The sequence below is a fragment of the Artemia sp. Qi Xiang Cuo genome, chromosome 9, assembly GCF_049724085.1.
Source record: "Artemia sp. Qi Xiang Cuo chromosome 9, ASM4972408v1, whole genome shotgun sequence".
In the NCBI taxonomy this organism is placed as follows: domain Eukaryota; kingdom Metazoa; phylum Arthropoda; class Branchiopoda; order Anostraca; family Artemiidae; genus Artemia; species Artemia sp. Qi Xiang Cuo.
Genome location: NC_142802.1, coordinates 10,282,652 through 10,296,098, shown reverse-complemented (window position 1 = coordinate 10,296,098; position 13,447 = coordinate 10,282,652). Strand labels below are relative to the sequence as shown.

General features: G+C 32.5%; 1 protein-coding gene across 1 annotated transcript in view; it reads left to right on the top strand.

Moving 5' to 3' along the window:
* Positions 1-7,498: 7,498 nt before the first annotated feature.
* The window catches only part of LOC148948300 (zinc transporter ZIP1-like), a 160,875-nt gene continuing 154,926 nt past the window's right edge, over positions 7,499-13,447 (top strand). The window contains exon 1 of the mRNA XM_089094280.1: positions 7,499-7,508. The gene's annotated coding sequence lies outside the window, so the exon portion shown is untranslated. The remainder of the gene's footprint in view (positions 7,509-13,447) is intronic.

Genomic DNA, 13,447 nt, shown 5'->3' with positions numbered 1-13,447 from the left:
TTTTTTATTTTATCTTTAAACTATTTTTAGCAAAATGGCTATCTCCAAGTTTTTATTCGATGCATTTTGGTAAAAAAGGACCTTGGGGGGCTATTTGCCCTCTGATTATTTTTGACTCTTAAAAAGGGCACTAGAAATCCCGATTTACAATTTAATGAGCCCCCTCAGAGGTTTTTACTACCATCCCTCCCATAAGGGCCTTATATGCCTCGGATGCATAATTTACAACTCTACCCCCCGGGTTTTGGGGGGATGAGTTTTTGTTACATTATTTTTGGTCTACTTTTGAAGAGTTTTAGACTAGTGCCGCTCTCAGCCGCTTTCAAGACATTGCAAATCCGCCTTTTTGACAAACCGGATACACATAGGAGCTTTTGATTTAGTTAAAAATGCCCCTCATCATTCCCCGAAGTTACGCCTTAATACACATAACCTTTTTGAGCACAATCAGAATGACACACTCCCTCTTTTACTAACGACAAGTCCTACAATTAAAAAACGGTAAATTGTATAATTTACAATCCTTGTCCTGGGGACACTGGGGGGCATTACATACCCTGAGGTATAGTTACTAGAGATTTTACCTATTTTGAATAAAATCAATTTTTCAAATTTAATCACTTTTGAGAGGAGGATACACCTAGCAAGAGCAAGGGAGCCTGAAGTCCTCCAATGACTTTTTAACATCCCTCTCAACACACCCTGTAAGTTTCAACTTAATACCGTTAGCCGTTCCGTAAATATGCCGATGTGCCCTTTTGACAACCACCTAGCGCATAATATGTTTCGATGGGTTCGGTATTCATCTCCAAAGCTGTGGAGGGTCATGACATTCTTATAGGCATAACTATTTCACTTTTATACTATTTTGTACAAGATGGCTTCTTCTAAATTTTGTTCAAGAATTTTTCAAGGGAGAACTGCTAAAAACAACATAGATGGGGGTTGACAGCCATCCAACTGCTTTGAACTATCTCCTTCAACATGTCCTAAAGATTTCAACTTAATACCCTCAGCCGCCCTTAAGATATTACAGATCCACTTTTGATAAACTGGATGTACGTAGTCCTAAACTCCTCAACATTCTCTAAGGTTTCACTTTAATACCCTTGGCATTCTCGGTTACACCCAGAATCAAAACTTTCACCTTTTCTTAATGATAGATCCTGCATATAAACAATTCATATATGGCATAACTTACAATGGGGGGTAAATAAAAAGGGAAAGGTTTCCCTCCATTCTTCTTCAACATCCTCTCAACATACCTTAAAAGCTCTGACTTTCAATCAATTGAGCCCCATCCGATCCAAAGTTTATACGACCACTCGATACATAAAAGTCTTGTTTGCCCCGGGGTATAACTTGAAACCCTAGCCCCTGGGTTCCGGGGGGTTGTCTCCACCCTGAAGGAATTTTTATATGCTCTTTGGACTATTTTGGACCGAAATGCTATCTCACAATTTCGATCGGACGTGGTTGGGGAAAAGAGGGTGTCAAGAGGGGGAGTTGTTGCCCTCCATCACTTTTGACACTTAAAAGGGAATTAGAACTTTGCATTTCCAATCAAAGGAGCCTCCTCTAAAGTTCATACGACCATTCCATAAGAACTTATATGCCCCTGGCTCATTTGTCCAAGGCTAAACTAACTCCGCTCATCAGATACTAGTTAGCACCTGTCTTATTAAGAAAGCCTCATTTCAATTCATTCTACACTTTCGACAATTTATTAACGAATTTCAGTTTCATTCTTCACTTTCGACAATTTATTAACGAATGATATTAACTCTAGTTAACTATAAAGGAATAGGAAAACTTTTCTTTTTTTATTAAGGGATGCTTCCTTCCCTCTCAGGCCAAGTTTTGAAATTATAAAAACTTGCTACAGTATTATACAAATTCCTCGTATTATTCCTTTCTTCTGTTTTTTCCCAGTCACTTTCGTATGGAAGGAGTGGTCATAGAAAATTTGGAGGGGGTTCATTTGATTGAAATAATTAGAGGGAAACCAGCCCCTCCCCTCTCGCGAATATTTTTACTACCTGTTCCTCATATCTCTCCCAAAACAGGTCATCAAATTTCGAGATAGCGATTTTGTTCAAAATGACTGAAAGGTTGAATAGATATACCTTTAGGGATGACACGACCCCTCAGTGTCTGGGGTAAGAGACGTAAATAATACAAATTACCAATTGATGACACCCAGACGAAAAATCGAAAAAATCACACGGGGACAGTGAGAACGGAGCCAAAAAAAGGATTAGAGAAGGCTCAAGAACTTTTTATTTTTTCTCGGTCACTTCGTATTGAGGAAGTGATAGAAAAACGTGTTAGGGTACCTATTCGAATAATAAACCTAAAACAGACAAGTCAAAACATGAAACAGTATAACTAAACATACCAAACCATATATTTTAAACAAGATTCTTTTGAAACAGACAAGAAAAACACCGAAAAACCTTGCACAGACAGAATATCTCACAACTAATGTAAAAATAAATTATTGTGATTTCAACCCTATTAGCTCAGTTTACCAGACTTGACAAGAGAAACACATGTTCGAAAACACTAGATATACAAATATTTATCATACCTTGCGTATCTTTAGCCATTCAGAAATCATAAAATTGGAAGATACGGGTCAAAAATTCACAAAACACCGTAACCTAAGGAAGAAACTGAAAATATATTATTGTGATTTCAACCCTCTTACCTCAATTCACAAATTCGGTCATTTCACAACCCTCTTACCTCAATTCACAAATTACCTCAATTCACAAATTCCGAAAACATATTATTGTGATTTCAACCCTCTTACCTCAATTCACAAATTCGGTAAGAGACAGTCAGCATACATATAAGAAAAAAACAGATATACCAATATTTGTCGAACCACAAACATCCTTTGCTAATCAAAAATCATAAAACTTAAAAACTAAAATATCACACGGGTAAAAAAAAAAGTCATAAAACACCATAATCTAAGGAAGAAACTAATCTTAAATACACAATGTTGAAATTTCAAGCCTCTTACTTCAATTTGCTAAGCTCGACAAGAAAAAGTCAACATACATATAGGAAAACACCAGACATACCGATATTTGACATACCACACATATCTTTAGCTTTTCGAAATTCAAAAAACATGAAAATTAACATACCAAATAGTTCATAGAACACCATAATTTTAGGACAAAACTCATTAAGCAAAAGAAAACGTGATCAGAAACTAGAAAAGGTCAAAAGCAGATGAACATGAACTTTTAATTCCAATGAAGCTTGAACAGAATTTGAAACTACTAGAAATGTTCATATCTAAAACCTATCGTATTTAAAGTACTATCTTGAACTACCAAATTTGTTCAATTTACAAAATTTGAAGACTAACATACCAAATAGTTCATAGAACAACAGAAGTTTAGGACAAAACTGTCTCTAAAATAACTTTAGAGACAGTCAGCATACACATAGGAAAAAACCAGACATACCAATATTTGTCGAACCACAAACATCTTTTGCTATTCAAAAATCATAAAACTTGAAAACTAAAATATCACACGAGTAAATAAAAAGTCATAAAACACCATAATCTAAGGAAGAAACTAATCTTAAATACACAATGTTGAAATTTCAAGCCTCTTACTTCAATTTGCTAAGCTCGACACGAAAAAGTCAACATACACATAGGAAAACACCAGACATACCGATATTTGACATACCACACATATCTTTAGCTATTCAAAATTCACAAAACTTGAAAACTAACATACCAAGTAGTTCATAGAACACCATAATTTTAGGACAAAACTCATTAAGCAAAAGAAAACGTGATCAGAAACTAGAAAAGGTCAAAAGCAGATGAACAGGAACTTTTAATCCCGATGAAGCTTGAACAGAATTTGAAACTACTAGAAATGTTCATATCTAAAACCTATGGTATTTAAAATACTATCTTGAACTACAAAATTTGTTTAATTTACAAAATTTGAAGACTAACATACCAAATAGTTCATAGAACAACACAAGTGTAGGACAAAACTGTCTCGAAATAACTTTAGAGACAGTCAGTATACACATAGGAAAAAACCAGATATACCAATATTTGTCGAACCACAGACATCTTTTTCTATTCAAAAATCATAAAACTTGAAAACTAAAATATCACACGGGTAAAAAAATCATAATACACCATAATTTAAGGAAGAAACTAATCTTAAATACACAATGTTGAAATTTGATGCCTCTTACTTCAATTTGCTAAGCTCGACAAGAAAAAGTCAACATACACATACGAAAACACCAGACATATCGATATTTGACAGACTACTCATATCTTTAGCTTTTCAAAATTCACAAAACTTGGAAACTAACATATGAAATAGTTCATAGAACACCGTAATTTTAGGAAAAAAATAATCTCAAAACTCATTAAGCAAAAGAAAACGTGATCAGAAACTTGAAAAGGTCAAAAGCAGATGAACAGGAACGTTTAATCCCGATGGAGCTTGAACAGATTTTGAAACTACTAGAAATGTTCATATCTAAAACCTATGGTATTTAAAATACTATCTTGAACTACAAATCTTGAACAAAAACTTGAATAAAAACTTGAAAAAGTCGAGCATACGCTAACAGAAACTTAAAAAAAAGTCCAAAACAAATGAACAGATGGTTGAAAATCACGATACAGCTTGAAAAGATTTTAAAACTACTAGAAATCTTCCCGTCTAAAAACAATGGTATTTAAAACTTTATGAAAAAATCAAAAATCTTAAAAAAAACTTTAGCAGAAACCTGAAAAAGTCAAACGCACGTGAACAGAAACTAGAAAAAAGTGATAAACACGTGAACAGAAACTTGAAAGTCACTTGAAAGAAAAAGCTTGAACAGGTTTTCAAACTACTAAAAAATTTCCCATCTAAATCAAAGGTATATAAGATAGTATGAAAAAAATTACAAAATCTTGAAAAAAAAACTTGAATAAGTCTAAAACACGCAAAGAGAAAATAGAAAAGGAAGAGAAAAAAGAAGGAAATAGAAAATGCAAAGAGAAAAAGAAAATAGACAATAGAACATAAATTTAAATTGGGGAAACTGACCGCATATTTGTGCTGACTTTTCTTGTCTAGTGACAAGATGGGTTGATGGGACAGATGGAACAAAATGGGACAAGATGGGACAAAATGAGCTAAAATGGTTGAACTTCGCAATAACGAGTTTTCAGATTCGTTTTTTTTTTTTAAGTTGTGGTGTTTTATGAATTTTTGACATGGTTATTAGTTTCCCTGTCTACTCCAAAGAAGGCTTGTTTGAAAGTTATGATTTGACATGTTTGCTTATGTTATCTCGTTTCGTGGTCTTGGGTAGGTTGAGCTGTCAGTGCTAGGTATTTTGGTGTTTTTCTTGTCTATTTCGAAGGGGTGTTACCTTAAAGATATGGTTTGCTATCTTCTGTTATATATATATATATATATATATATATATATATATATATATATATATATATATATATATATATATATATATATATATATATATATATATATATATATATATATATATATATATATATATATATATATATATATATATATATATATATATATATATATATATATATATATATATATATATATATATATATATATATATATATATATATATATATATATATATATATATATATATATATATATATATATATATATATATATATATATGTATACACAGTATTTTTCGGAATGGGAGGAGCCTGACATGTACCAGAAAATTCTATGCATGAACCTGACTACTTTTAAAGTTACACTTATGTGAATGTAGAGAAGCAAAATATGATTCCCCATAAGAAAGGGGGAGAGGGAAACATTTTGATGTAAATAGAAAGTGTTAATAATTAGAAATTTATCGCATCCAAAGGACTTTAATTGGGAAATTATAAAAACTTATAGCACAGGGCGGCTGCCCCCCCCCCCAATTCCCATTGCACTTCGTGGCTGAAGGACCATGAAACGGAGCTCAACACCGCCAGTAGGGACTCTTTCCCCTTTCCCTAACCGTAAAAGTTAAAACTTGTTACATCATTTGTGATTTAATTAAAACTATATGTATCTGGAACGCTATAGATTTGTTTTTCAAAATACCTACGAAAAATAAATTAAAATCACTATAATAATCAAGACGACTGGGAAAATAACTATTTAAAATAAACTGAATATTTGATATATAATTTTACTAAATCTTGAAAACTCAGCAGTTCAAAATTTTATTCCAATGCAATTTCTATTTTTATTTTGCAAACTCAATAGAAAATATAAGCACATTGATGTCGTTGTGTAATATTTTCCTTTGAATTCAATGTGACTTTTGCTGTTTCTCTTTCATAGGGGCAGATTTAAGTCTTTGGAACCCCTGGGCCCAAGCGCTCGTGAAAACCCTCAACAGAAGACCACTGATAAGTGATGAGAGAGGTGCAAGAGAAAGGTGATACCGAGCTCTCAGCTGCCATTGTTGGGAGATACCTAACATTTCATAAGCGGCTACGGAATTCCTGTGTTGTTTTAAAATCAATTTTCTATGAATAGGCAGCGCAGCAGCAAAGTGCACCTGGCACTTTAGCGATAAATCATATTAGTCCAGTTTTGTTAAGAAAAAAAAATCGCCGAGTTTTTCTTGCACCTCTAGGCCTGGGCCTAGTAAGCCTCAGCGTAAGTCCTGGCCTTATTGTTCCATGCCTTTTTCTTTAGCTGTCCAGAGCCATTTGTCATCTTGTGTAATTTTGCATGCGTCATAAATACTAAAAACGATAAGACGTCTCCTGGAGGTAAAATGATACAATTTGTACAGTTGAAATATGCTCATAAATATGGAATCACTCACATGAATATTTTTTCCAAAATTTAGGCTCTAAACAAAATTTCGCAAAATTATGACCTATCTAGATCGTTTTTGTCAGGCCAGAAGGTCTCAGAATACAAATTAAAGAAAAATTAAAAATATGTGAAGCCGTTTTGTAGAATTTCTTTTAACATATATACATAAATACATTTAAAATTGTTCCTTTAAAGAGAGTAAATATGAGAGTAAAAAAAAGAGAGTAAAAAAAGAGACTGGGTCCGAGTGAATGTGCAGCAAAATTGAATAGTTTATTTTTTTCTATATATTTACTTCTTTGTATTGTATAAATATCTCCTTACTATTTCCATTTAATTAATCTGAGAGAGAAAGTGAGTTTTATTACCGTGCGACATTTTGGCAATTCGCCACAATAGTTATTAAGTTATTCTCAGTATTTTCTATTAAATAATTTAGAATTTATCTATTTTCTTATTTCAGTTTACATCTTATTAGGACTATAGGCAAAAAATCATTTTTACATCACATTTTACTATTAAAAAATAATTGCAATATTTACGTATAAAAAGAAATGGCCGACCGGCATTTTTTATGTATTCTATGATTTTTGACTTTTTGCGCAAATTCAAAAAATTTACAGAAGGAAAAATTTGAAAGAGGTTGAATTCTGATATCTTTAGAATAATGACTTATAACCTAATCAAAGAAAAAGAATTTCTGTTTTTGTTTTCTCTTTAAGAACTGCTATGAAACTTGTTCAGAACCAATTCAGAATTTAATTCAATTCTTAGATAAACTCAATAGGCCTATAGGTCATTATTTATATAGCCTATCTAAAGGAAACCAGAACCCAATTTAGGGTGTAGAGTAAATACTCTCAAGGGCATGCTTATGCCCAAGCAATAGTACAACAAGCTTGATAAAGCTTACCACATCCTATTATGAATTTTGCTTGCTTTTCTTTCATAATAATGAAACTTAACTTTTGGCACCTGAACCTGAACAGGAATTTAGTCAAGATACCAGAATTTGTGAATTAAAGATATTGATCTTTTAATAAATCAACAAATAATTAATATCTAATCAACAAATAATTCTAAATAAATTACAAATAAATGGTTTAAATTGAATAGTAAAATTAATAGTGATTTGTAAAAATATTAGTAAAATAGTAATCATTCTTTTTTTTATAGTAAAACTCTTGGTTTTTCTATACCGGTATATAAGCACATCTTTGTAGCACTCACTGTTTAAAATATGCCTATGATCAGTGTAAGGGTATCATGGCCAGTCTGGTGGATGGCATTTACCCCCTCCGGGTGATTACCCCCTGAAAAACACACACCCCCCTGTGGAAAATACCCCCATGAAAAAAGAGGCCTTCCAAATTTGAGAATTTTATTTTAGTTTTATTTTTTCAATTTCTGTTGGGGGAAGGAATTTTGGTACTTGTGTATTAGCCTATGCACCACTCACTCAAGTGTAAAATTCAAAATTTAGAGTTATGGGGAGAATGAACTTAGGGATTTTTAGATCACCTTAATATATATGATAGAAATTTACAGTTTACCTTAGAATTTACAGTGACCTTGGTTAAATTCTGTAACAAGTACTCAATGTATTTCTAATTCCATAATTCTTTTTACCAGCAAAGTAATGGTCTACTGATGGGTACAGCCCTCTCCTGGCTACTAGAAAATATTTATGTAGAACATATTGAAAATTGGGCATTGGATTTGTACTTCTTGAACTTATATTTTGGGGATGAAGCCAAACTTTAATATGCCATGATTTACTTTTGTTCATTTCCAAATATTTTTTTCAAATTTGTGTCTTAAAGCAATACTCATTTTCTATCAATTTTGCAAAATAGAAGTACTTTGTCTCATCCATGCTACAAAAAAGACCCTGTGAACTATCAACAATGTTAAAAAATAAAATGGCAGAAAAAAATTCACAAATTGGTCTAGTTTGTCAAATTGTATCGTAATTTATCAATGTGTTTAGAATACATAACTATAAAATATTAAATATTATTAGATTTTGAATCAAATAATGGGTTTTATCTTAATTACAATGAAATAAGGAATTAGAGGTCCCTTTAAGGGCTCAAAATGAAACTTGTAAGGGGAAGATGTAAGGCAATGGAGTAGTTGGTTAATCTTCTGGCTAGTAAACTCATCATGAAAAAGAAAAATTTACTGTGAGTTTTTCATATTCACTGAATGACACAAGTTCCTAACCCCTCAGATCTAAAAGAGTTTGTGCTAAAAAGCTTTGATTAAAATTGGACACAATGTGATGTAGTTTTTTCCTTAGTTTTTTTTTCTTAGTTTTGTTTGAAAGAATCTCAGTCACTTGTCTAGTATGTAATGAAGACATTGTTTATTGTGTATTACAGGTAGGACTATTAGTGAGTGGCTTGCTTTTGAGTTAGGTTTTTGGGCTTTTAAGTTTTTAATTCTATTAATTCAGATTTTATCTTTTTTTTGTGTTGTTAGGTTTTAAATTCTTCAATTTTGGGTTTTTATTTCTTTTTGCTTTCTTTGATGTTTGCTTTTTGTCATTAACTTTCTTGTATAGTGCTGAAGAAGGGAAATGGCTGTCCTCCCAAAATATTTGTATATGTTTTGTCCCATGTCCAGTATTTTTGTTGGCCTTATACAGCTTCATTCTTGCTCTTATTTTCTTTAGTTTTTTATTATTTACCAGTGGATTTCTGGGCCACATTATACAAATTTTTTAAACCAACTGATGCATTGGTTTAGGTTGTTGTATCTTTAGAGATGCCTTGCCTACCTGTTTTATTGTGATTGACTAGAATTACCAACATTACCAATTATAGAAAGCAAGATTGTTACTCTGGACAAAAATTTACCAATACTATTCATGGTGTACATTGTTATTTGAATTTCATAAGAAGACTTGGCATTCTTTCAGGTTAGCACTAGAGAAACACTTGTTTGCCCCCTTCCTCCTAAATTCTTTGTTTTCCTCTTCTTGGCTACATTATAGTTAAACTTGTCATTAAAATTAAAATCAAAAGCATAAGTTGCCATTCATAATTTTTTGTTTAACAATCTTCAACTTTCAAGCATAAGATTTGGCATTGATCATCCCAAGTCAAGGGCTAAGAAATCATTTTTGACACTAGAAAAGATGAAAGCTTAGGATAGCAGATCTCTAGAAGGAGATATGCTAGAATAAAAAAAGAGATATTTTAAAATTGCTAATTTTTTGTTTTTTTCTCACGTTTTTGCCATTCAATCAACAGCCCCCTCTACTGATCTCATATAGCCCTAGGCTATATAAAAAAAACACATAAATGATGTAATTCTTTCTTTATAATGTGTAAAAAGTATCAATGAATATTATTTCCTTGTTTTTCTCCCTTGTTTATCTGTTTCTGAATCAGTTTCCATAAGTTATTATATTAGTGGTTTTTTTTTACATAGCCTCGGGCTATAAAAAGATCATTAGGGAGGGGGTTAGTGATGAATTATAAAAATGTAAACCAAGCTATAAAAATGAACATAAAATTAGCAATCTAAAAGTATCTCTCTTTTTGTTCTTGGTAAAACTAGCCTCCTTCCAAAGATCTGCTTTATCAAACCTTTTTGTGGTGGGCTATTTATTTTGTATGTGTTTAATAAATAAAATCCTGGTATATCTTAATATTTATTACAATTAGGGACGTTTTTTGATGTTAGAAGGAAGGGTAACTATTATTTTGATTAACCTTAATAGCAAAGTTTGTTGTGAAAACAAAATTTATGGGAAATTTTGAGAAAGATACTGAAACCTCTCGAAAATGTTGTAAGATCAAAATGAAAAAGGCATTGCTGAAATTGCCATGGCAAAAATAGCTAATCTGGAGATTTAACCCCCCCCTCCATCTTGAACATGGAGAGAAATCACTTTTTTGCTTGGGAAGCACTGATGTACCTCCTTTTTCCTTTTTATTTTTTACCAAGGGAGGGGTTATTGTATTGAGCCAGTTGTTATTGAATATTGGTAAATTGCCAATCATTTGAAGGGAAATTGCCAATCTAGGGGCTTTTTTAAGCAACAAAAGAGATCATGACACAACAAAGTGACATCTTCTGCCATTTTGTGGTGCCAAACTTCAAATCCAAGAAGATAGAAATTCTAAGGATTTTCCATGGTTTAAATCCCTACGCAGAAGGCCTTTGAGCCCCTGATCTTGTCAAACCACAACAGTGTGGCATTCTCTGCCATTTTATGCCACAAAACATTAAATTTTGCCCAAAAATAGCCAAAATGCTGGAGAATTGGAATTCTTAAAAGGCCAATTCATTTTCATGGTTTAGAACCTTAAACAGAAGGATTTGAGCTCTCCATCTTGACAAACCCCACAAAAGTAGCATTTTTCTGTCATTTTTGTCACATGGGCTAACTTGAATTTTTGCCTAAAGAGAGTCAAAATGCCATGACAATGTAAATTCTAAAAGGAAATTTGTAGCCTTTTACTATCAATTTGAAATTAAAGACCCCTAAAGAGGAAAAGCCTTACTCATTGTTCAGCAGAGCTTGAAACCTCATGTCTATGGGTGTTTCTGCTGGATTTGAGTGAAGTCAGCTATCAAAGAGACTGACAACTGGCCGCAAATTAAAAATGATCTTTTGCTGCAATTGTTTGAATTGTGTTGTTTGTTAGATTTGAATTTTTCTGCTGGGTCTATCTAGAACGCTATTGCCTCTTATAAATACGAATTAGAAGCGACTGCCTCATCTAAATATGTCTATGTAACTCCTTTGTGAAGTGCCAGACTGCCAAATGGAGCAGAAAGGCTGGGAAGCATAATGGGGTTCTGTTGTAGTCTTCATGGTAGAAAATCCTCAATTAAGGTTTACAATTTCCCCCTAATCTACACTCCCACCCCATTAGTAAGTGAAACCTAAAAAAAATGTGCTTGGGAGGAAATCTACCTAATGAATAAAATGGTATTTGTTTATTTTCAGTTTTATGAAAAGTTTTGAATTTTTTTGTGTAAATCTTAAAGAAACCAATAGTAACATACCTCCCGACTCATTATTTACATAACTAAGTTGTACATTTCTTGTGCAAAGGTTTAATATATGTCAGAAATAAAACCTATATTTACTACCCTTCAAAAACTTTTCGTAAACTATATTGTACATATTTAAAAGAACAAGCAAAAATGGATTTCAAAAACGAAGCTTTTCTTATGGAAGTGAAGGGCCAAGCTAAAACGGTCATATCCTGGAGGGGGGTATTTTTTTGTGGCCCCTCCCCCCTCTTTAACAAAAGTCCTGGATACGCCCTTGGTTGAAACCTATTGCTTTACCGACTATGCAAGATATATCTACAAAACTAGCTCAAATACACTAGACTCATTATATTTTCCAATAGGCCTATTGCATAGGCCAATAGGCCTAGAAATCTAAAATCTTGCAGTCATAGTCATTGAAAGTCTGTTGAGAGACTTATAAACTACTTTTTATTTTGTGCAGGCTAGTCATAAAATTTGCTATTCCTAAGATAACATCCTTTTTGTTGGGGAGGGGTTGTGTTTTCAGTGTTAGTGTGGATATATCTTGTGTAATCGATGAAGCAGTAATTTTTGGTCATTTTAAGGTTTAACTTTGCTCTTTACTTCTGTAGGTAAAAACTTTGTTTTCAAAAATTAATATTTAATGAAGGTATGTAGTCTGAGGGTGTCTCCCTTAACCTTAAAACTGTACCTGTATTTTCCATCCACCATGCCTATTTCTAGTACTGTCTTTTTTAAGTTTTGTCCCCCCCCCCTGAAAACCAAATGCTATTTATGGGCCCAATTGTGTTCAAATTATCCCTAATAATTTCAGCTTTACATTATGAGTAGATGTTTGTCATAAAATGTAGCCTACTGCAAATTCATAATTGGACTTTTATGTGTTACTTTAAAATAATCCAATTTTAGTTGCACGGTCTCACAAACAAGTATGATCTTTTAAAGTTAGCTGTTTTGTAAAGTTTCTTTTTAAGTAGCCTTTTAAAATAGTCCAGTTTAAAAGCTACTTTAAAATCAAAATATTTTTCTGTTGTAAAAGGAGGCTCATATAAATTCAGACTTTACAGAGGTAGGGCTTGGCAAATATATTAGAGTATATGTCAGAGAGTGAGGGGGTCATTTTGGGAATTGGGGAAAACCGGTGAGTTTAACAAACCTTCAAATGGGGATAACTCCATTTATTTAGACAGTGAAAACAGGTACAAAAGTCTATTTATAGTGTCTATTATATAGTGTCTATATTATAGTGGCTATATATAGTGTCTATTTATAGTGTCAAAAGTCTTATTATAGTTACTTTTGTAACTGTTTTCACTGTCTAAATTATTGGATTTGTCCACATTTGAACGTTTATTTGTTCGTCATAGAAAGGCATTGTTGTCTGGGAAAAGAATACCTAGTTTAAGTTATTACGTCGAAAACCAGCGAATTTCATGACAAATATAGGAGATTTTTTCTTGGGGGAGGGAATTTAATCATGCTTGGCTAACATACGTTAGGCTAAATTGTTAGGCCAACAAAGAATTGTTAGCTAATAAGTTTTGTAAGGTGACGATCCTGCA